Source organism: Thunnus thynnus, chromosome 8 (genome assembly GCF_963924715.1).
Source record: "Thunnus thynnus chromosome 8, fThuThy2.1, whole genome shotgun sequence".
Lineage (NCBI taxonomy): Eukaryota > Metazoa > Chordata > Actinopteri > Scombriformes > Scombridae > Thunnus > Thunnus thynnus.
The window spans coordinates 23324911-23350412 of record NC_089524.1 but is presented as its reverse complement, the minus strand read 5'-3'; the positions used below and the strand labels follow the sequence as shown (position 1 = coordinate 23350412).

Here is a 25502-nt window from a genome sequence, read left to right as displayed (position 1 = left end):
CACAGCTTCCATCAAAAATAGAGTGGGCGCGTATTTTTAAGTGGAGCAGAGTAAGAGCTGCTTCTGATACACTTATAAAATGCACTGCGGCGCATCTGGTGGAATCACAGGCATTGTCTAGAGTGGCCACGATCAGCTCCGGCGGCCGCGTCGCAGCCAGAACGCAACACAGCTGCGCCCAGTGGAATCAAGCTGTAAGTGTTTGAGCTCCACACTGGAATGATCACATCCAGAATAATATCCATCTCTGTAAGTGAACCCAGATGTGTATGGATGGTTGGTTAATTTCAGCTCTCAATGATGTAAACAAATTCAAATGTAAACCAACATGTGCACACACACACACACACACAGACACACACACACAGACACACACAGACATATGCATTCACAAACCAATACTCTGACACTTGCTTCCAGACCAGGCAAGCAGAGAGGAGTTGCGTGTGCTTCTGCCTGCATTAATTCTGTTAATGATCACAGAGGGTCAGCCTGCCTGTGATCCCTGTCCTACCATTAAACAAATAAAAACAACACTGATTACCAGGATGTTCAATGGATGCATCAATCTTGAGTAATTAGATAGTGGTGTTTTGACTCTCTCCCGTTTTCTTTTCCTCTTTTCTTTCCCTCTTCCCCTTGCTTATACCGAAGTCAGGCAGCAGCGGCAGACTCCTTTTAATGAACTAATAAGGGTGCGTGCTTGGCTAACCAAGAATGAGACAGGAAAGAGACAAATAAGTAGGAAGAGAAGCTGCTTTACCAGCTATATAAAGCTGCTACAAGCACTAGCTCTGCTGCCTTTCTCTACAAGGCTTCATTGCTCTCCTTTTTATAATACAGGAAAATAATACTATCTTTTGTGCAGAGATACCCAGTGTGTGTGTGAATGTGTTGCTGAAAAGGACACAGCTGTCACATTAAGATCATGCAGGCCTTTAGCATTAATCTGTCTTGTAAAACCTAGAGACCTTAAGTACTGTGGTACTTACAGAAGGGCTATAGAATGGAGTGTGTGTGTGTGTGAGCGTGTGTGCATGTGTGTGCGTGTGTGTGCGTGTGTGTGTGTGTGTGTGTGTGTGTGTGTGTGTGTGTGTGTGTGTGTGTGTGGTAAGATCAGGATAAGGGTTAGGGTTAGGCATGTGGTGGTTATGGTTAAGGTTTTGTAGGTAATGTAAGTCAATGTAATGTCCTCTGAAATGATGGAAACACGACTGTGCGTGCGCGCATGTGTGTGAACATGTGAGTGGTTGCATGTGTAAGGAGGGAGTGGAATAAAGATGCTAGTAGGGCATATGGCTCAGGATTCAAATCCAGATGCTCACGCAAACCAACGGCATGAGAATGTAGTAAGAGGAAGAAAAGGAAAATATGGGAGGATTGAAGTAAGATTAGACACTGGGGTTTGAATAAGAGATAGAGCAGGAAAAAAGATTAAGAGGAGCAGGAAACAGAAAAATGAAAGGGAGGAGGTGAAAGATAAATATGAGTGTGGCACAGGATATACATACTGTAAATGTGTGCCTGATGAGGCAAGTTGTTGCTTATACTGTGATGTTCTGTGTTATGCTGAGCTGTGTTATTCCCGTGCTGTGATGTGCAAAGTTTGGTATGCTGTCTGTGTGCTATGCTAACCTGACTGTGTTGTTTCTATGCTATGCTGTGCAATGCTGCGCTGTGATAAGCTGCCTATGTTGTTTCTTTGCTGTGCTGTCCTGGGTGGTGACAGCCTCAGCCACTGACAGGTCCTTTAAATTCACCATTGCCAATTAGAGTCACTCCAGACCTGGTGGTGGGTGCGCTGAGGAGGAGGGGAAGTGAAAAAACAGCTGGGACGATGGTTGCAGGCCTGACAGGCCTGATGTGGAGATGGAAATGCGGTAATTTGGAGTAATTCGGCAACTCGCTGGCGCTTGCCTTGCCTGCCTGTCTGTCTGTCCACTGAAATAAATGGGGTCAGCAGCGTGTGATCGGCAACTTTCATTTATATGTAAATGACCCCATCGTTGCTGCAGCAGCTGCTGTGGAAGCTGCTGCTAAGTCTGTACACACACTGAAATGCGGGGCCTGAGAGAGAAAGCCAGCCAGCCCGGCTGACTGCTGTCTCTGCTTCTGCCTTCTTTTTGCTCTCTTTTCTATCTCTCACCCGTTGTTTGTCTTTTTCTTCCCCCTGCTTCTCTCTATACAACATACTCACAATAATGTACACATAGACTAACAATGCCTCTTAACTAACTCACTTTCTCACTATTAATAAAATGCTTATGTTAACAAAAATGTACTTGAACTTTTTAGCATGAACTTTTTTCTCACCATGTCCATTCCATGATGCAGTATATACTATATATCCAAAAGTAAGAGTGTAGTTGACAGCAGCTTTGTACAGAAAATATAATGAAGAAAAAAGTTTATTTCTTGCCAGTCTTAAGGTCTGAGAAAAAGTTTTTGTTACTGTGTGGAGTGACAGACTGAATGCGTAATCAGTTGTTATGTCATGAACATGTGAATACATCATGGAAAGACAACTTTTCTAAGGTTGTAATAATATAATGTGAACAGGAATTTCATTTGAGAATTCGATAGTCTGTTGTCAGCATTACTCTGGCACAAAGTCTGCAGTGATTAACTATTACCATTATCAATCTGTGGTGGTTTTTAAGAATTAATCATTAATTGATGATTTATCATTTAGTCTAAAAAATGTCATGGCCATCACAATTTACCGCAGCCCAGCATGACCAATCCAAAACCCAAAGATTATATAAATTAACAAAAACCAGGAAAAGTAGCAAATAGTCACATTTGAGAAGACAAAACCAGCAAATGTTTGGTATTTTTGGTTGATAATTGACTAAAACTTTTTATCGATACTGAAAATTGTTGTTGATCAACTAATTGTTTGAGCACTATAGGAGAGCCTGGAATCTTAATCAGTCATTAGCATTTTTATACATCTTCTAACTTTATTATATTGTACATTCTGTGTTATCATCATTATAACTGAATCCTAACAAGTGATCCTCTGATATTTAAAGCTTTTCGGAGATACACTGCAGTAGTGTAGAATAGTGTAACAAAAAGCAACAGTGCAGCAGATCAGATCATGTATTGTAGTGTATTGTAGGGCCTGGAGGTTTGTTCGCTTCATTACCTAGCTAGCCATTGTGCTGATGCAGAACCGGGGTCCTGTAAATTCCTGCCTGCTTGTGACACCATAGATAATTACACTTCCATAAATAATGGAGTGTGCCTTGCCCACTTCCTATAGAACTCCCCTAATGAGATTAATATACAGGGAGCAGCTGAAAACACTTGGCAGGTAAATCTTAAATCTTTTTTTTTTTTTCTTTTTTTAGTTAAAGGAATTATCCACCCTAAGAAAATTAACACTGTTATAAACAGCTACTAGCCATCTATTCCTGAAGCAATTTTAACACAATCTCTTCAAATTGGATTAGGTGATAATACAAAGGACAAGCCATTTGCACCTGTTATTCATATTAAAAGGTTAACATCGGCTTCAATTTAACCAAGTATACAAGGTTAGCAATATAGTTAGGGTTAGGCTGAACCAGCTAAAACATAAAGTTATTGTTAGGCATCTACTATAGATCTATTTAATCATGTATCTCTCAAGACATCACAAGTATTTAATGAAACACAAGAGACCATTCTGATCTTTTTCATTGTTGGCTGCGTTTTTTTCATTCTTAAGGATAATTGGCCAAATATTGACAATATAACATCATACTGAGTTTTTTCAGTGCAACTACAATTATGTTAAATGAGAATCTGAAGTTTTCAGCTTTCAAAAACATCAATATCTGCAGGTTTTGGTGTCAGTCCCTCAGAATAGAAACTCGTTTGCACTGATACTCAAATAATAAAGAGAGAAATCTGTCAATGTATCTACCAACAGTAATGTCTATTGAATAACTTACTGTTTTCAACAGGCAATGACATATAAACCTGGCACTATTGCTCTTTTTGACTACACTGAAAAACAAGAGCTAAGTTTGTTTCCTTTAACTGTATCTCACCAACCCCCACAAACTTCAAAAACTACATATTAGCTCACTAATGGACAGTCTTGGACGTGTTAAAGTGAGCTTTTATGTTTGTGGCTGCACCACTTTTATATTTTGCATTGCCTGTGAATCATGTTTATTTGTCATAACTTATTTATGAATGAGATGCCTTTGATGATGCATTGATTTCATTATCAAAATCTTTAAGTTATCTTTCATCTGGAGAGCGTCTTTTATTTATGTCTCGTCTTGAAAGCTGAAATATGTGGGAAGATCTAATTTGGTCCTCTGGACTGAACTGTTTTGGATTAAAGTTGAGTAAATAATTCATGTGTTGAAATAGTTCCATCTGCTATACATATGGAGTATGGCAAAGATACAGAGGAGGGTCTTGCATCTCTGTTGAGAAAATGAAATACCTTTTTAATAAACTTGTTTCTTCTGTTCCCTGTTCCTTTTAAATGAGAGATCTTAACATGCCCCAACGTCTGAACCAAGAACCACTTTTCAAAGTGTGATGATAATCTCATAGAAGATATTTCAAAGACAGCTTTCAAAAACTTTATCTGTCTGTGCTAGATCTAGGTTATAATGCCTGTGTGTATATGTGTGTGCACGTTTGCATATGAGTGTGAAGTCATCAATAAGACCTGAACAAGTTTGTAAGAGTTACTATTGGGAGGATGTACTATTTTTCTCACAGTAGTGAGCCAAAACATAAAGTACCATTCTGCAGCTACTGAAAATACTTCCAAGACTGCTAGACACACACACACACACACACACACACACACACACACACACACACACACACACACACACACACACACACAGAATTACATTACTATTCTCATAGTTTCCTCTCTGTTATATTCACTCTGTTCTCCAACTCCTTCCCAACTGCCAAGGCAATAAAATCACATCACACTGGAACAGTGGCTAATAAATTTGATTTGTTTGGACACACATACACACACACACCTAAATAAGCTGTTTGCATCAAAAATTTGCAGTTTTGTGGCCATTTTCATATGACAAAATATATACTGCCTTGGTCAATGGTGCTATTATCACTAGCTAAGCCAAGAAACAAGCGCACAAATTTGTGTGTCCATATGTTAACGACTGAGTTGTCATGTGGTACAGCAGTTGTTCTTAAATTGGACTATGAACCTGCCGACTGTGCTTAAAGGGCTTCCAGGAAGTCCATAAGCAACGAACAGCTTCATTATATTTAGTTTCATTTCCAGGAAATGGACTCGGTGAAAGTATACACTCCACAATGAACAGAACGTTCGGATAATAAGTACCTCACATATGGCGTAAACACTTAAACACTTAAACAATTTGTGTGCAGCTCTATTGTGTGTCAGTGACTTTCAATAATTTCACAGCACTTCAAGATTTGAAAGTCATAAGTTGAGTCTTTTTTCAAGACATCTTGTGGAACACATATTGTGTGAAATAATCCACATCAGCATCACCTATAATAAGTTTTCACTTTAATAGGTGATGCTGATGTAGAAGCCCAGTGTGATGATCTGTTTAGCTTGCTGTGCAACTATCTCTACCAGTGCTGTACAGATACACACACACATAGAGATAAATGCACACTTTTGTGTGTTTGTGAACACGCATGTGTTTAAACTTACAGTACACAGTTGTGTACTCTGCACACATACTCCATAATGACACCACACAGTGGAACTATTAACACAATAAACCATGTGCGCTTCAAAGAGGATAAAGACTGAGATGGGGGGAGATGGTAGGAAAGAAGCTGAGGAGGGGGCTGGGGGGTGCCTTTAAAGTCAAACCCACAGTTCCCCAGTATCTCATCACTGGCTTAGGTAATATTGGGGGAGAAAATAGTTCCACTGATTGTCTGAGTACTCAACCACAATGTCTGGCTTTGGAGGGGAAATAAAGAGAGGGCCTAATTAAAATTTCAGAGGTACCAGCTGGGTGTCTGATTCCACCCCTCACACCCCAACCCCCCCCTCCTCCCAGTGTCCTTGTGTCTGGATTGAGACACACTCACCTTGATTTCTTCATTTAATAACCTTGACAGAAACAAATCTGCATCCCCACTCACAGTGCCACAAAGCGTGGATAATGGGTTGAGTATGCAAACATAGAGTACATGCACACACTCCCACATGTGGGAGTAAAGCCAGATTGACAGAGCATACCAATGTGTAGCCTATACACACTTACATACATATACTTATACACACAAACATGCACTTAGTAGCTCCCACACAGATACTGTACTCACATAGACGCACTTGCATACACACCCTGTAGGCCAAGACAAGGCCGTTCTTTAATGAACAGCTTAATGGGCAAAGAAAGATACAACAAAGCCGTCTGGGAGGACTGTTTGTAGTGAGGTGATCAAATACACTCGGCAATGATATCCTTTGCATGAATAGCTATAATGATAAGCACAGATGAATATGAAATAAGGTTCATTTTTTTACCAAATTGAAGCATCATTTTGCCACCGGTGCAGCATCCTGTGACAGGCAGATCCACTGGAAAACTCATTCTTCATCATTTATCCATTGTAAAATGCGCAGTTGATGAAAGATTTTTAGTGTTACCCCGCATTTTAATTTGGTTTTGTGCTTAATTACTATTTCACAGCTCTACTATCTGTATAAAACAGAGTGGTGGATAGCAAGAGCTGACTGAGAGTGTGAGCACAAGAATAACGCAGAAAGCAGTGCAATATGTGTCTATATTTGAGTACATTTATGCATGTATTGGTGTGTGGATATGTGTGTGTGTGTGTGTGGTGTTCCCCCAAGAGTTGCTAAATTGAGGGCCGCATCATCATTTGGCCTGCCGGATGGCGACCTTGCAGCCCTGTCTCCGTGTGCTTCGTGACTGCCTAATGAAGACTTCAGGGCCAGGCAAACAAATTCTAATAAATTGCCGTGCTGTGACTGAAAAGTAGGTGTTCTTCCGCAGACATGCACAAATATAGAAATACACGTTCTCTCTACACACACAGTACCATTTTGTGAGCACACACACAAAGGCATATAAACACACAGGTACACACACTCATTGAATATTAGACAGTGCATTAATTCTCATCAGCTTGGGAGCAATAGTGGATGTGACGGTGTGTCCTGTGAATGCCTCCTGTTCCAGAGCTGCTTCTCTCGCACAAAACAAGCTCCTTTAATAAAAACATCACAATCAATATCTGATACCCCAAGTGAAACCTTTAAGGAAAAAAAAAAAACATACTTGCCCGTCAGCAAACCTTTATCCAACCTCACATTAGAGAAAATAGAAGAAATCTTCAGAAAAACATAAAAACAGATACGCTGTAGAGGAGGGAGAGAGGGGGCAAAAGAGTGAGAGTTTCAGGTATGTGTGAGAGCTAAATGTTCAATCAAGTTTGTTGTTTTTCTGCGGAGTGTGTGTATGTGTGTGTGTGTGTGTGTGTGTTGGGAGTGGTAGTTGTCACCGCAGCGATGTCTGACCTTTAGCAATGTTGTGAAGTTAGGTGAAGTTGTCTTTCTTTCTCACTTAAGGGGGAGTGACATTTAATAGTCCCCACAGGTCAAAGAGGGTAACAAACACCAAATAAATGCTGCCAGATGCCCCCAAAAAAGGAAAATTATCTGTGTAGTTGAGTGAGTGTGTGTGCATGTGTGTTTTACTCCATCAGAAATAAACCATAAACCACCTTTCTTAACTTTTCTTCACTCTATTGTGTCACCCCCTTTTCTTTCCTTGTAGATTGTTCTTCTCATTTTCCTCCTTCCTTACTATTCACATTTTTTTCTCTCGTGGACTCCAACACTTCTACTGCTTCCTGTCCTTTCCCTGCTCCATGGCAATTAAGTGTAAGCAATGGAAAAGTGGAAGAAAGGAGGGATAGAAAAGAGGAGTGATGGCCCAAGGCGTGCCATGCGCTCCAACAGACAGACCCTGCTGCCATTGGCCACTGTAACAGATCCCTGTCTCTGGAGTTTTAAATGATTCAAACATTTGCCCTTCGCTGTTCCTGTGGTGGGCAAAGATGTTCCTTGTCTCCTCTCCTGCTCGCACTCTGCCTCTCCTCCCTGCTTGTCTCCTCCTCATTGTCACTCAGCTTCTCGGCCCCTTTCATCCATTTACAGGCCCGCATTTGGAGCTCTGGGGAACCCACTGCACTGGCTAAGCAATTCATTACTTTCACGTTTTCTTTTTTCATACACAGTACCAGTCAAAAAATTTGGTCACATTTTCTTACTCAAGTGAATAGAAAGTGTTGGGAAGTGTGTCCAAACATTTGATTGGTACTGTATTTTCAGCTTTATTCTTTGTTTTTTTGTTAAATGTGTTGCTGCTGTGTTGTTAAAGCTTTGAAGTCGAGTGCAGGAATTTTTAAAAAGTCTCTTATTGATCATCGCTCGCTAAGACCTCTTTCCAGGACATCTAAAAATTTTTAATGGGTAATAAGCACAGTTTTTATTGTCCCATAGACCAAAGTGACCCTAGCTGTTTATATCCATATTTATATACATAGTAGAATAACCTTTGATGTGCAGAAAAGATGACTAAATACTTGATACAATGTTTGGCCACACAACTTTAGTTTTACTGCCTAGAGACTAACAGGAGATGGTAGGAAATAAAGCAACACCATACACTAATAAACCTGAAACAATAATAACCCACATTTGAACCCAAAGCTAGGATCAGAGAGAGATGTACTCGGATATAAATTGGCAGACTTTTCTCAGTTCTTGGCAGGCACAATGGTGGACTAAAAATGAGAGGGGAAATGTACTGCACTCAGTTGACAGAGCTCCAGAGAGGTAAGCAGTTCACACCCCAGGACTGAGCAGGGGATGAGAGCTGATGAAGGGAGGCCAAGGGTGCAGAGGGCAAAGAGCAGCGCAGCGGCGCAACAAAATTCCCAAGCCCTAATGACTGACAGACTGAGAGCAGATGAGCTTGCAGTAAATACATTAATTACACAAACCAAGGTAGAGCAGAGCTGAACTGAGCTGAGCGGAGTTGAGCTGAGCTGAGCTGAGCTGGGCCGAGTTGTCTCATGCAAAGCTGAGTTGGGCCTCGGTGCAGGGCTAGTGGAGGATGCTCTGTCTCTGCGGAGCGTGCTTTGCAATCCCCGGCCCTCATTAGGGATGCAGAGAGGTTCTGACTCCCATCACCTGTGAGCTTTTTATATCTGGCATAATCTCTTAGTAGATATTTCTTACATCCAATAATGAGCAAGTTATTACTCCATACAACAGAGAGAGGGAGCAGAGAGGGGAGCAAGGGAGACGAGTAGGAGAACGGGAGGGAGGGGAGGAGTGAAGGAAGGAAAGAGGAGAGGAATACAAGTGGGCAAATATATAAGGAGAGTTGAAATACAGAGAGAGAGAGACGGAAACTCAACTCAGATTTAAACAGCAGTGGAGATAAGGAGGCATTCCTATTCAGTTCGGCTGTTAACATCAGCGGTGTTTACGGCATTATGACCCTGCTAAAATCAAATAACTTGACAGCCCCCTGCCTACTGCCTATTTGGGCCTCGGAGCGAGCGGAGGGGAAAACGGGAGCACAGAAGGGGAGCAGTGCTGCTTAATAAATAAATAAATAAGTGCATAAATAAACAGAGCATCAGACCTCTGCCTGACATGGCAGAGACAGCACCTGAAGCATTGGAAGACGAGTCATCCTTCTCGCTCTCGTTCTCTTCTCTCTGCTGTCTGCATTGATTGACGTGAAGGAGGAGGATCAAAGGCTGCTGAACGCTCGTACCCAGGAAGATGGAGAGATAGAGAGGGAGGGAGGAGAGCGGAGGTGAAAGAGGGATGGGGGATGGGGGGGGGGGGGGCGGGGATAGGGGGGACAGATAGAGAAGTTCAGGGCCCTGCTGTCAGTCAGCTCCACGAAATGACCCTCTAACTACAGGGCTAAGTCAGACATTAAGGCCTCCAGAGTCAAAGAGGATTCACTCATTCTCCCTCTCTTTCTATATTCACCTCACTCCCTCCCTCCCTCTCTTTCTCCTTTATCTTTTCTCCTCTATGTCCCATCCTGGAGAGGAGGAGCAGGGCCAAGCACCATTAATCTCCTATCTAATAACACTGGTAATGTTACACATTATTGGAAAGAGATGGGCAAAATGAACCAATAAGTTATCTGATATGGGTCTCCCTTCTCCACGCACACTCCAATCCCAAGGACATTTAGGCAAAAGAAAAGACACATATGCAGTGACTGAAGAAGACAGAGAGAGAGGGAGCGAGAAGGAGAGAAAGGAGAATTAGTGATGGAAAAAGGGTGGGCAATGTGAAATATTTCCTGCTATCGACCTCTTGGCCAGGGACATGCATAGATTTCTGTATGTGGAAGATAAGTGTCTTTGATAAAGTAGGTTAGCATTGATTAATCCATGAAATCTTGGGGCTGTGGACTTGAAGTTAATGAGTAAGGTTTTCTATTTTCTCTGCAATCTCTCACAACATACATTTCCAGAACAGCCCAGGGACCCCGCAGCCGCAGCACGCCGGCCCCCCTCATTTTAGATGTCTGTTATTTTGGGCGAAGATGGCCAATCAATGAAGTTGACATTTGTTACTGTGAAGGATTCACAATGCAATCATGGGATAAGGGTTGTAAGGGTCTGCTAGGTGCATATCGAGGGGGGTGGAAAGGTCATGGCTAATCTAAAGGGAACAGGAGTTATTTATCCATACACACCAGAATAAAAAAAAAAAAAAAAAAAAGATGAGAGACACAATCTATATATACAGCCCCTGGGGGGGTTATGTGAGGCATCGCACACACACAAACAAAGTGTCCTATCTGCTGCAAAGTAATTTCCCCCCTATTTCAATTGGTAATAAACACTGTGCATCAAGTGACCTATCTCGCAGCCCATAACTGAGTTTTGTAGCAGCGTTCAACAGCACACTAGGATGAGAAAATCTGAATATGCTATTAAACACTCCCCCCTGTATGAGGTTAGGCTGGAGATAACCCTGTTCGAAATGTCCATCTGCACCATTTGTGCTGCGTGTTTTTCTGCCACATTTAATATGGTGCAACAGTCTTTTTGCATGCGGCTGTAGTGAAGGAAAGCAAAGCAAACAGCACATTGGCTGTACACATCAGTCACATTTAGAACAACCTTGAAACAAATAGCACTATGGACGCATCCGCAGGCAGAGAGCGCTGGGAGAAAGAAATCAAGGGAGACAGACAGGCAGGCATTGCAGGCAGGCAAACAGGCAGCTTTCTCTTTCTTTCTCTCTTACTGACTGTACATCAACACCTCTGTTGCCCACACTCTTTTACATTCTAGTCTCTCCCTCCTCTCACTCACATTAATCCATCTCTCTCTCTCCGCTGTAAATCATCCCTCTCTTCCTCAACCTCAGCAGCAGATGTGCGGAGGAGGTAGAGTGGATGTCAAAATATTTGGCAGCCATCTCTAGTGCCGGTGTAGCATTTTAACCTCCGTGGTTATTACACATACGCAGGTTTGTCTGACATCCCCCCAGGCATTAGCCTTGAAAATCTCTCTCTCTCTCTCTCTCTCTCTCTCTCTGTCTCTCTCTCTTTCTCCCACTCTCTCCCTCTCTCCATTCATCACATCATTATCCTTACAGCAAGGATACACAAACAACAAGCTCACCCCTACCCTCATTGCTCAGCGCTCAGTGAATGGCTGAAGCTTTACGCCACACACAGCATGCCCCTAATCCACCAGAGTCAAAACTGGAGTAAGGCAGAGGGCTCACCTTTTCAGCTCATGCAACCAGTAGAGTGGGGATGGACAAGCAGTACACATGCACCCCACTCGCCGCTGCACATATACACACACATAAATAAACACAATATGGCTCTCTCATGCGCGCGCACACACACACACACACATATTTTCAGTAGCTAATTATCTAATTCCTTCCTTCAGCATCACCTCACTGTGTGTCTGTAAATCATGAGTGTTGCAGTAACTCTCTGCCCCCAGGCTCTGCCTCCACCATGCAAACACACACATACACACATAATGCATCTCCACTCCGAAGTCTTTGTTTCAGTGCCTTTTTTTTTTTTTTTTTTTTTTTGTCAGAGGAGGTGTAGGTTATTCCAGGAAGAGAAGACAGCCCCACAGGGCTCTTGACAGCCCGTGTAAATCAAATGTCATAGAAAGATCTAAAGGTGCTGCATTGACCTGATATACAGCGCTGTAGTGTGCTGACAGTTGCATGTACTGTGTGTGCACACACGTTCACACAGTGCACACCAACATACGTTGGCACACACATTTACACAAACACAACCAGCATGTATACGCTAATGCAGTACATAACATGTAGCTTAAATGTGGCTGACAGTCGCCTTGCTCAGCAGTACAATGACTCTATGTCCCTGTTACTGAACTGAATGTGACTTTTTACAGCGCACAAAGCTATAAACACACTCATACACAGGTATACACATACACACGTCTTTTGCCTAAATATGAAATATTCACCTGATACATTATTTTTGCAGAAATGCAGATACATTGTAAATATATTTATCTCAAGTCTACTAGTAATCCTGTACAGTTTATTTTCCACAGAGCAAGAAAAATCCTCCACTGAACTGAGGTGATTAATTTGTATTTTCACTGCAGTTTCACTTATTTCAAGGATTCTCATGAGATAATTAGCAATAACATGTAAAAGGGAAGGTCAGTGCGATCAAGATTACCATTTGAATATCCCAGGAACAAGTTGATTAGCTCTGAAAAAACTGCAATTTCACACCATTTTCACTTGTTTAACCCTTATGCCTCCCTGTAAGAGAGTTGCACTGATGTCATTAAAGGACAAAAATATCAGCGTCAAAAGACTGCCATAAAAATGTATAATGTTAATATTATTTACCACTTTCACTGAGTTACATTTTTAGCCAACTTCAGTCCTGATTATCACTACCAAATATTCATTCATTTTCAGAATTTTAACCCTTTAAATGCAAGCTTTTGAGGGAGAGAGACAGAGAGGGTGGGGGTTGTGACCTATCCATCTCTCTAGCTGCACGTGTACACTAAACACACACACACACACACACACACCATTCTCCGACATCCATATCAACCCACACACATTATTTCAGATTTTAGTTGCATACATTTGGCCTGAAGTGCTCCATAATACAGCAGCAATGCCCCTAGTGGAAACTAGGAATATAGCGTGTATTTGCCCCATAGGGCAAACATGAGAAAATGGCTCAATCTGGTGGAAAACTACAATTTTGAAGCCAGGGCTCTAGATTGAAAGCCTGATATAATAGAATGCATGATTTTATGCTGTAATGGCAGTGGGATCAAAAATTATGGTTTAAATGGGGCCATTTCTGTCCAAAAGGATTTGAGTGTCTGTACACAGGCACACATACACACACACACATGCATACACCACTCTCCAACATCCATATGAACAGACACACATCATTTTAGATTTTAGATGCATATATTTGCTACATGTGCTCCAGCAGCAATGCTTCTCGTAGAAACCAGGACAATAGTATATATTTGCCTGAGAAACATGAAGAAAATGGCTCAATCTGGTGGAAAATAGTAAAAACTAAAATTCTGAAGGCAGGGCTCTAGATTGAAATCCTGACATAATAGAATTTTATGCTGTAATGGCCGTGGGATCAAAAATTACAGTTTTAATGTCTTTAAATGGGGACATTGTTGTCCATAAGGATCTGAGTGTCTTTATTTGGCTACACAGTTTATTATAGACTTATTATAGGAACTGAGGTTGAACATCCAAAATTCAAAAAAAAAAAAAAAAAAAAATCCACACTCTTGCCTAAATTTATGCCATATGCGTTAACACAACCAAATGATTGAAAAAATCGGACATTAAAAAGCCAAAAATGTCCCCAGTGAGGCACAATGAGATGTAAGGACTAACAGAGGTCTTGTTTAAATAAATGTTTTGTCACAGTGTGCACGTGCATATAAAAAAGGGAAGAAACAATATTTTCTCCCATGTTTATTACAATAGATCAAGGAATGCACAGGAGTCACTGATGGTACTGTTGTGGTTAAGATACACAAACATATCTCTTTCTGCCCCATTAAAACCTGTTCTCCTCTCCTGTGCCCTATTATAGCCGATACTCCTCTGTTCTTCTGTGTACCATCAAAGATATTTCCCTGCAGTGCATAATAGACTAACTAAACATAAAAAAACACTTGTTAGCCTACTTCTTTGTATACTGTGACACTACTACAACACACCAACAACCCAGTTTGACAGTATCAAAGCAAAAAGGGATTCACTGCTATGGAGGATGGGCTAACACAACATTTTGGCATTATGTACTAGGATGCCTATATATAAAGCCAGTATAAGGACATACGAGGGCACAGGATTTTGAAGTGGATTATGGAATGTGCCCAGAAAAGCTTAGGCTGAGCTATTGAGAGAGATGTGGTTTAATGCAGGACTAAGTATATTGACTGATTTTCAATGTAAATTAATGAAAATTTGGGATCCGGTAAATTTTACATGTGCTGAGATCACATTAAGGTTTCATAATGTGAATAACGTTCTCACTGATCTCTGTTCCAGCTGCGTTGCCTCACGCCGTACAAATGAGGAATAGATATGAAGACACCAGATAGAATCACGAAAGGTACCATTATCAACAATAAAGATAAAAGGTTAGGAAGAAGGTAGACAGGAACTGTGACACGAGATTTTGAAGCTTATGGGTTCAAAAGTGCATGGCTGTAGCTGTCTGAGTTAAATTTATAATTTCCCCCATCTGCCTGATGCATACTTATGCAAATCATGCGTCAGTCTGACAACTGATTTGACAGAGGAACCAAGCACAGAACGTGACGACCTGTAGGCTCACCACTCCGGGCATAAATATTTATAGAGAAGCCAGGAGACCAAGGAGAGTCGTTATAACCTTGTGTAGACCTGAGTACAGCATCCTTGAGAAAGAAATCTTGTTCTTCCTCATCTTGAATAACAGTTGCTGCTGCTGGTGTCATTTGTGAAGTCTTAAATGTAGGAAAAGCAATGTAAGAGAAAGGAACGTCTTGTCATGGGTGTGATGACCACAGTACTATTAAGGGGTGGGGGTGTGAGATGAAACAGTTGGGGTGTGGGGGGAGAGTAGGGATGATAATGAGTATAGCCTATGGAGTTGGTCTGAGAGAAGAGCTGCATGTAGAAAGCAACTTACTCACACTGGTGGTGAATCATTGTGCCCTGCCTCATAAGCTCTGACTCACTGAGAGGAGCGGAGAACAGTGGAGGAAAAAGGAGAGAGTGTAGGTGGAAAATGAGCAGAATGTATGTGTATGTTTGTGTGTGTGTGTGTGTGTGTGTGTGTGTGTGTGAGCGTGTATGTGTATGTGTGTGTGTGTGAATGTACATGTTGTGTGTGCCCATGTGTCCGCCACATGTATTTGGGCTACGCTAAATACACACTCTCTGCTATGGCTGCAAGAACATGGACCCATGTGAGTGCATGTCTCTGTGGTGTGTGTGTGTGTGTGTGTGTGTGTGTGTGTGTGTGTCTTTGCTACAGTGGTGACAGTGAAGGTCAGTGGTGTGGGTGTGTCTCAGGCCTTCCAGCTGTGGCCCGGGGCTAAGGAGCCATCACTGTCACATCTCTGTCTCGCTGCTGTGCGCTGCTGGCCCTGCAGCACAGCATCACACAGTACTGACTCACACACATATACATACAGCCCTGTGGCTCTGAGCGTGCATGCACATGCACACGCACACACATACACTTCTCATAAACTAACCTCAGCACATGGAGACTCACAAAAATACACACAGTGAGATGTCGTATAGGCATATGTTGCGCATGCTCTATCCTTGGAAAGTTGAGTTCAGCTACAGCATTTAAGCGCACGCACACACACACACACACCATCATCATATCATCATCATCACCATCATCATCAAAACAGTCCCTTTACATTAGGAGATGGAAGGCATAAAGCATGTCCCTTCTCTAATATGTGAACCTGATGACCTTGTCCACACTCATTCAATCACTTCAGTAGAGAGCACAATTAATCCAGCAGCCTGCTCTGTAGTCTCTGCTGTATCGTCTCAGCCTTGCTCTCTGCTGTATTCAGCAAATATGTACAAAGAATCTTGTCTGGAAGTTTTGTGCTTCTACAAGCACAAAGTCAAGCCGAGTGAAGGTTTAGAGGTGAACATGACCTGCTCGACATGATACCTTAATCTTCAACTCTGTCTCTAGGCTGGCATCTCTGTGGGTCTTTTCATTTCTTTAAACAATTTAAAACTCTACAAAATCGAGTTCATTGAAGATCATCTACTGACAAAGTGCTTCAAACAGATCAAAAAGAAAGAAACTTTGATTGTCTTAACTTTGTCAATAGCCTTCACAGAGATGATTATAATGCTAATACAGGACACTGGATGTAAATTTGACATTATCAATGTAACACAGTAAACTATGACTTATTAAATTGATATTTACACAACAGTGAGCGTAAAAGGCACGCAGCCAGTTAAGGTGACTGCCTCTTTAATTATCCCTTTCAAAAAAATACAGAAGGGGGTTGGGCTTTTTGCACTCCCCTTCAAAAAAGAAATATATGTGACCTCTGGCCATATTGTGGACCTGAAATGGGCTGATGCTATAGCATACACCTCAGTGTCCCTCTCTGCCATCCATCCTCACACTGGCCCCTTTATGGCCCAATGCATGGCACATAAAAAGGAGAGCACATTGCACAATTACTGCCTAATTAACTGGCCGATATTTTATGTGGTCGGTGAAGCTGCAGACAGACTGCAGATCATTTGCAAGGATTTTAGAGGATGTGTGTCTTACTGGACTGCTCTTAATCCGTTTTCACATATGAACTCCAGACAATGAGGAATCAGATCCGGACATTGTCTGGAGTTGCCCTTTCACACATGTAGCACACAACAGGAGATTGTCCGTGTCAGACGTGTTCTCATCTACTGGAAATAGTCTGTTTGGTTTAGGCAAGGGGTGGCGCCTGGGTAGACCGTGCAGGAGGCAGTTCATGACGCAAAAAGTATGCTGCGGTTTTAATTCTGCATTTTTAAGCTTGTCACCTGAAATAAAATGGATGCCTTTATTTTATTAGAAATCACAGGAAGTCCTCTCTCCCATTGCTTCACAACGGAGTGTTCAGGCCCAGTCAAAACAATGCAGCTTAGTGCCAGTCACATGATAGAAGCGTCATCAACACGTCCACTCACTTGTTGTGAATTCTCCGGAAAATGACCTGCTGTATTCACACATGGGCTCAATCGGACATTACATGGACTTTGTAATAGGGAGCTAGCAGGGTAAAGTCTGTTTAATGTTCAGTCCAACTGATTCGGACATTTGCGTTCACACATACGGCTCTGCCGTATAATGTCCGGAAAATTTCAGGGTTGCAGTGCATGTATGAAAGAGGCTTTAGACTGATTTACTGACCTCCACGGCTAATTTGTGCAGGCATGTGTCTGTGAGTATGAGTGTGTGTTTGTCTACATGTGAGCTTGCTTAAAGAAAAGAGGGCACATACTGTATGCCTTTGGAAGGAGCAGGCTATTTGTCTGAGTCATGGTTTATACTTGACACCGCTCCCCATCCTCCTCCCCTTTCCTCCTTCCATCCCCACCTCCCTCAGCCCTTAACAGCAGCAGGTTTGCATTGGGATTTGAGGTGTAATTAAATTCAATAAATAGGCGAAGGTGAAGAAATAAATCAAGCGGAAACTGATGAACAACAGGAGATTAAATGCCACTGAGGCGTGCAAACAAATATTTCAATAGAATTTTCAACAGAGGGCACTCAGGGCCCACTGCAAACCTCGAAAACTTTTAAAACTGAAAGTCAGCTCTCCAAACCTGCCGCTGCTATAATTACGTTTGACGCCATTGTCCTCGTTGACATCATAATATGGCACACAATAAGGAAATAAATAACCATTTGGAGGACATAGATTGTAGGAGATGACAGGCTATGTTCCCTGCTCTCCATCTCTCACTCACCTCATCATCCTCTTGCATCATCGCTTATTCAGAGGCCAGCCAACTCTTTATTAATGACTATTGAAGTAGCAACTAATGCTGCATAATACATGAACTACAGCTGTGCAAATTTGAATAAAGTCTGATTAGGTGCTAAAGAGGATAGGGGAAATACTGCTGTTGCATATTAATGCTACCATTTTAGAGAGTGGGGGGGTCAGTAGGGGGCTGCTCTTTGTGCCGGACTGGCCTGATGAAGCCAACAACACAGTTACCCAGCCAGTCTGAATGTCACTCACCTAGCTAGTCAGTAACAAAGACCAAAGCAACTCATGGGGAGGGAGGCCATAGTACTCATGCTCCTGTTCCATTTTAAGCAGTGTGAGTCATAGAGGTTCGGTTCACACACTGATTTGCTTGCTCTACTCCATACCGCACCATACTGCCCTCCTGGGCATAACAAGCCTAAGTGCTTAAAGTCCCCAGAATGGAAATTAGGTCTTTTTTTAACAGGCATCGTTCAAGGCCACACCTGGTGCACTGAAAGCACCCGGGTCCACTGCTCTATGAATTAATGAAGGATCCTAGCAGCAGGGAGGTCAATCTCTGACTCCAGCTACTCATTCAGAGGCCACAGACCAGGTACGAGAAAACCCCACATACAGTATTTGACCATCTGCTTAGCTGCTTACTCTCCCTCCATCTTCTTGATTGAGACATGCGGACCAATGCCAAATTAAAATGACAGGGACAAAAATGCTTCATTTTAGGCCTTTTGAAAAGATCACCCATGTCCATTCTTCTTCCCCATCCCCTTTCTCTCTCCACACTTTTGCTCTTTCGCCACTCAATAAATCTTTAATTTCTAAAAATACAGCCTCTAGCCTTCCCGCAATCTCTCTCTCTCTCTCTATCGCTTTCTCGGGCTCTCTTTCCCACTCTCTCCTTTTCTTTTCTCCTCCACTCTTGTCCTTTTTTGAACAGCTGCTCTGCCTTTATTATGTTGTGCTCACTCTCTCCATGTCTGGCCTTTCACTCTAATCCTCCAATGGCCTTTCACATGCACAATATTCCCCCCCTGAGCCCCCCATTCCTCTGACAGGCTTTCACATATTAGATTAGGCTTAGCTTTGTTTATTTATATATTTATTTAGTAGAGGCTATTGTCTCTAAAACTTTTGACAACCCAAATTCTCCCCAAAAAAAGCCGCTGAATCTTTCTCTTTTCCGGCAGCAACATTCTGTTACATATCAATTTGGCTCTGGTGTGCTCTACTGCAATCATTCTTTGGTGCTAGTTTTTGGCAGTGAACACAGCAGCACTAACAGAGTGTTTTAGAATAGACTGTCTAATGGAGGCTTGCAGCATTTTGTGGTTTCCAATCATTCGGTGGTAAAGGAAATACACGGTAGCAAATGGGTTGAGCAGTCACCCATTATGCTGGCTACCAGCACCTCAGTCTAATTGTGGTAATGAAGTCCGGGCTGACCCTATAATGCAAGGTCCATGCATGCAGCCATCCTGACGCTTTTATAGACCTGACCTGAGTTATGACCCTCTCTCTGATAGGCTAGTAGAGAGAAAGATGGAGAGAGGGATGGAAGAAGGGTGGGAGGGGGTAGAAGAGAAAATAAAACTGCATGAGAGAGCACAAGAGAGAGCAATAGACTGCTAAAAAGTCAGGCATTGACAGCACAGCGACCGGGGAAGAGGTTTCCAGTAAATTATAATGAAGTCTTTTACCTAAAGGACAGTGTAGCTCCAAGTGACTGTTATTGAAGAGCTCTATCCTGGCCTGGTCCTACCCTTCAGCATTGCCCCTTTGGCCCATTAGCCCAGTGGCTAGCCTTCCATCTCTCTTCCTATCTCTCTAACCTCTCTAGTGAGCAGGCCCAATCAGGAATCAATAGCCATGTCACAGAGAACCCATGCTGCTTTGACACCAGTGGATCCGACAAAAAAGTCTATTACACGGCAGTTATCTCCATTACTGCTGAGCAACTTGGTCTCCAAGAAGCACAGAAGAGAGGACGGCAGACAGAGGAAATCAGTGAGGGTGGTGGTTGTGGTGACAGGTTGTGAAACCCTAATTCAGAGCAACATGTCTGATTAACCTGCATCTCTCCTTTGGGATCTAGTCTGTGTGCCTGGCAGAAGACGAAGACACACATGCTCCAAAATGAGCAGTCAGACCAGTTTCTGTTCACTACTTCCACATACATTCGCAAAGATATACCAATATACTGTACTGTATGCCATTATTCTCTCTGTGCTGGATAGCCATACATACACTATCCTTTACTTTAGCCTTACATACACAACAAGGCTTCATACTTAAATGACAAAATGGCCTTCCAAAATGACCCATTTGAATGTTCCAAATATATATGGCCTTTCTGATCTGTCACCCCTATGGTTAGGCTTAGGCAAATAAAACCAGTGGTCATGGTATAGATTGGGGAAAGGTTACCTTCATGGATAAAAGAAACCAACATTTACCATTGATAGAAGAACTGGCAGTCTCTGATGTCAAAATCAGATACTTTGTAGGCCCAATAAAGGAGAGGACAGGCACGCACTCATAACTGAGGCAATCTTTTTATCACAAATTCTATGGATCATCATCTTGGCAACATCTTGCCTTCTTAAGGCAATAATCATTAAACTTATATATATAGTTTATAGAAAAGTTGTTTGTACACCAACCCAACCTTCTCCTTGACACTTTTAATGGCAATACTATAAAATAACCTCCTCAATGTCTTTGACTTTTGCTATCCAATGTAAATATATGTTGTTTCAAAAAACAACCATTGCTTTTCTTGAGAGGGCACCTAGTGATTGCATGACCATAAGAGGTCGCTTGTCAACATAAACATGGGCTGTTTTTAGCAGAACCAATGTTGACATTTCTCTGATGAGGACAGTTTCAATGGGCAGCTTGCATTAGTACACTGTAGGGTCCATGCAGAGGGAGACCTATGGGACAGGAACCATAAAGCAATGTGACACTCTTCATTGGGCTTCACCTTGGCCCAGTAACCTTGATCAGTCAGGACATCAGTCAATGTTTAATTGCTGAAATGTTATGTGCAGGACATGGGTGGGGTGGGTTGGTCTATTCCCAGAGGGGGGAGACTCTCTCCTCTGTGGGTTTCCTCTGTGCTGCACTCTGCTCCGCTCCTGCCTCTGGCTTCTTTTATGACACTCATTTGCCTGATTAGCTAAACAAACGCTGACTGCTCTTTCACTCACCTCTACAAACACATGCGTGGACCTTCACTCTCTGTTCACTGTTTGTGTGTACAGTACTGTATGTGCATGAGGACTATGCCTACACATGTACTGTACACTCACATACATACAGCGTTTCCACACGCAGCACCACAGAATGAACAATGTGCATACTGAAAATTATCAGCTGTAAAAGTCCTCATAAATCATTACAAGATCTGAATCAGCAAACAGTGGCATTAATCAGTGGCTTTAGCACAGATACCGTACAATTAATGCAATCTATTTATCTTCATTTAATATGTGTGGGATGAGTAGACTGCTCCACGCGATATAATGTATGATACTTTTTTATGTTTTTATCCAGCACTTTGTGTATGCAGCATGCGTGTATAAGGTATGCAAATGACCATTTAGACCCTCCCACCGTCGAAGAATCACGACACAACGTTTATCTTAGTAAAATACAGCCTTTGATGCACAGAGCTTCGATGGTAATGAAAGCGATAGGTCTCTGTGAGTGGAGATTGCTTTTCCAGAGCTTCATTTTACAGCCTGGTGTTGAATACACTCCTCTAGCAACTCTTCCTGAATGTTTCATCACAGACCAGATCCCAGGGGTTGGTACAACCCCCGCATCACACGTACACACATACACTATGTGGAGCCTTCACATCATGCATGTGGAGGATATGAGAGTCAACTGGATGCCATTTCATCTGCTAGGGGAGCGATTTGATTGCATATTCAATGTGGGAGGATACAAACGTGATAGAATGTCAAGCCAGGCACCTATAGTAGCTACAGTCACTGGTGTGTCGAAATAGCTTTTGGAGGTGTCAAATTATCCCTTCTTATCTATGGCGGAAAGCTTGAAGTACAGTTCTCATGTGGCCAAACGCATATGGGCACATTTGTGAAAACATGCCATTATAAAATTGTAACAGCAATTTCTTTGCTGTCTTTAAGGCTTTAGGCTCACTTCTTTGATTTTCTTTTTTGACGTGGCGTGTTAGAATGGTTTTAGAAGAATAGAGAAGGCAAAACAAAATAAGTTTGCTTATTTTTTGTGAAATAATCAGTCATACAATCTTATTATAATTATGCTATTCATAAATACTATCCACTACGAAGAGAATGCCAGATGGTATATTGAGGGATTGTGATTGACGCATCTCAGTACACAAACAGAGTGATTTTCTTCGACTCAGTAGTTCAACAGAACTATACAGTGCATCTGTCTCCTAGAACAGACAGACAAGACAAGAATGAAACAGAGCCAGTGGAGCCTACTCTTTGAAGAACATCGGGACTCTGTCTAGATTGAAACCACCTACCTGGGGAAAGCCTGTTTGTGTGTGTTTCTGTGTACGTGCGTGTGTGTGTGTATTCACATGTGAATGTGAATTAGTGTCTGTGTGCGAGTTGCTTTGCATGAATTCCCGCGTAAAAGCGTTGTGGGTGTGAGCACAATGTTTGTGTAGTGTGAGGTGGAGGAATTTAGGTTAGTGAGCTAGAAGCACGTGTACGCTGCTGCCTCTGAACTAGTCTTCAAAGGCGCGCTCGGCAGCTGCTTTCATTGTGCTGCACACTGGGCCATGACTCTAACCCAGAGGTGTGCAAATGGCAGTCCTTTACCAATAATAGACAAACATACACACATATATATATATAAAGTACACAGACAAAGCTGAGAACATGCGATAGAAAAAAAAAATGCATGCATGGGAAATCCTAACACTAATGAATGCATCCCCTTTGCACTGAATAGTATGTGAAGTTGTCATGCCATGTCTGTCCTGAGAAGGTCAGTTGTATTGGTATCTCTACATATCAGTTCATTACATTTTCTTTATCATTCAAATAACACTGAATTGAAAATTGCGTGCTTTGCAATGACGGACAACATTCTTTGCATCTGCTTAGGAGGATCTAAAGTTGGGTTATTTCACAGCAGACCATGTTTACCAGATGCACTTTTCTCTTAAAAAAAGGGAAAAAAGTCAAAAGTCAAAAGTCTGATGTTAGCGGGACACGTACGCATGATGGATTAAAATATCTGCTCCACAGAACTTGGCATGGACACTGCTGTCATGACTAGAATTGAACCCATTGCTCACAGGCCAAAGGCTGCGATTCACAGCACAAACTCTGTCGGCACTGAAATCCCATCCCAAAATATATAAACACACACAAAATAACAACAAAATTGGTTTGTTCCCTCCCTCACTCTGGTGTGGCTCTCTGTGCGTGTATATATATATGTATATGCATATAGGTTGGGGCCATATTAAATTTGACAGAGAAGAAGAAAGAAGGAAATGAATGAAAGAAAGGGGTCTGATGCTTCAAACATAAGCACACAATAAGGGCTAAAGCATTCAGCTTTTAATTAACATTAGCCGTATCAGCATGGAGTAATTTGAAATTGTCTTTAGGACTTCAGAGAGAAAGAGTAAGAGACAGGGACTTTAAACCATTAAGCTCAGCTGATAAACCAGTCATACCGGTGGAGTCACTATCTCTTGCTATAATTTGATCTCTTTCACTTTGTGTTTTGGTTCTTTTTTAGAAACACATGGTGCTTTCCTTCCTTCCTTCCTCCCCCTTATCCTTTTGATCCAGCCCCTTTTCTTTCCACATTTCTCTTCCTTCAAGCTTCATCTTTTTTTTTTTCCACATTCTTTTTTTTCCCAATGTTCTTTATTTCTTCTTGCTCTCAGCTTTTTTCTTGCTTTTATCTCCACTTCATACAGAATAACTGTGCGGCTTGGTGAGTATAATGAGGCTGTTCCTCTACAACTTCAAACCTTTCCTTCACCCGTTTGCCAGGGTTCTAAAACAAACCCGGAACAAATATTTTGACATTCAGACACAGGGGAAGACGTGTGCAACGATTCCAAGCATTCTGATTCATCTTCAACAGAAACAAAAAAAAAAAAAAGGAAAAAACGTAATAGGAAGGAAAAACCCTTTAAAAACACTGTAGAGTAAATGAGAAAGAGAGGCCAATGAAATGCTGATGTGGTTTCCTTTTTTTCTTTTTAACTGTAGTGATCTCTTTGATCCAGATATTAGCTGTCCACTGTGGAATTAGTAAGCATGATACTGGAGCTTATTTAGAGTCAGAGTAATTAAAGCCAAGAACAGGCTCTATATGTTATGCTGTAAACGATTTAGCAGGCCAGTGGTGTACCACATTGTCATGGATCACAGTAAATTGGTCTGGGCAGCTTATTGTGCAGATACACAGTCACTGTAGCACGTTTATAACAGTAATTGCTACGAATGAAACACCCATGGTACTGCATAGCACGCCACTCCACAATAAACTTGATTATTATGGTAATTATATAAGTATAAAACACTTTAACATGAGGGCCTAGATTTATCATCACAATTGCTGTAAGTGCATTTACAGAAGTGGGAATTGGGACTCTGGCTATTCAAAGGCCAACCCATTGAGTTGATGGGAGTTTAGCAAAATTAGAAATCCATCTGGAGAAAAGGTAACTTTCTTACCATTGTGATCATAATCATTTTTCTTGTTCTGCTATTGATTTAGCTAAGGATGCTCGGGTCGCTTACGCCTTTACGCCTAAGGACAGCGAGGGAAGGGAGTGGTTGAGGCAGGATGAAAAGATAAAGGGATGGTGGGATAAGGGGGCGGAAGAGGAGGGTCGGTGATGAGTCTTGAGCCACCCTGAGCAGTAATGAGGAGGCAGTAAAAACGAGACGGCATTGTGTTGTACTTTAAGGTAGTTCATCTTTAAAATGAATAGTCCCTGAAGGGCCAGGTGGTTAATGCCATTTATTAATAGACAGACAGGACCAGCAGTTTGGGCTGTGGCCCTCTGAGAGCCCTTAGTTAGGATGGAGAGAGAGTGTGTGTGAGTGACGAAGAGACAAAGGGCGGGGAGGGGGAAGGGGGGCAACTGCAACTGAGCAAATGAAGGACAGAATGGTACAGAGAGATTGTGCTGGGCCTGTCTATTGATGTAAGTATGAATTATAGGGGTATTAGGATGTTCCAAATTATTGATTAAGAATATTTTGATTAAAAAGTGATGGCATCTGAGATGGGATCAACACTTAAATGACGCTTCACCACAGTCTGTGGGTCAAAGGTTAGGGCTTATTTTGGATACCTTCATGACTTTATCATTAAAGGGCCAATCAAACATCAGTGGATGATATAGAGGAACAAATGACAAA

General features: G+C 42.0%; 1 protein-coding gene and 1 pseudogene across 6 annotated transcripts in view; both read right to left on the bottom strand.

The window, feature by feature from the left end:
* celf5a (cugbp, Elav-like family member 5a) overlaps positions 1-25502 on the bottom strand; it is a 191546-nt gene that overhangs the window by 103733 nt on the left and 62311 nt on the right. The gene's annotated exons all lie outside the window — the stretch shown is intronic.
* LOC137188489 (uncharacterized) overlaps positions 1-25502 on the bottom strand; it is a 68596-nt pseudogene that overhangs the window by 3213 nt on the left and 39881 nt on the right.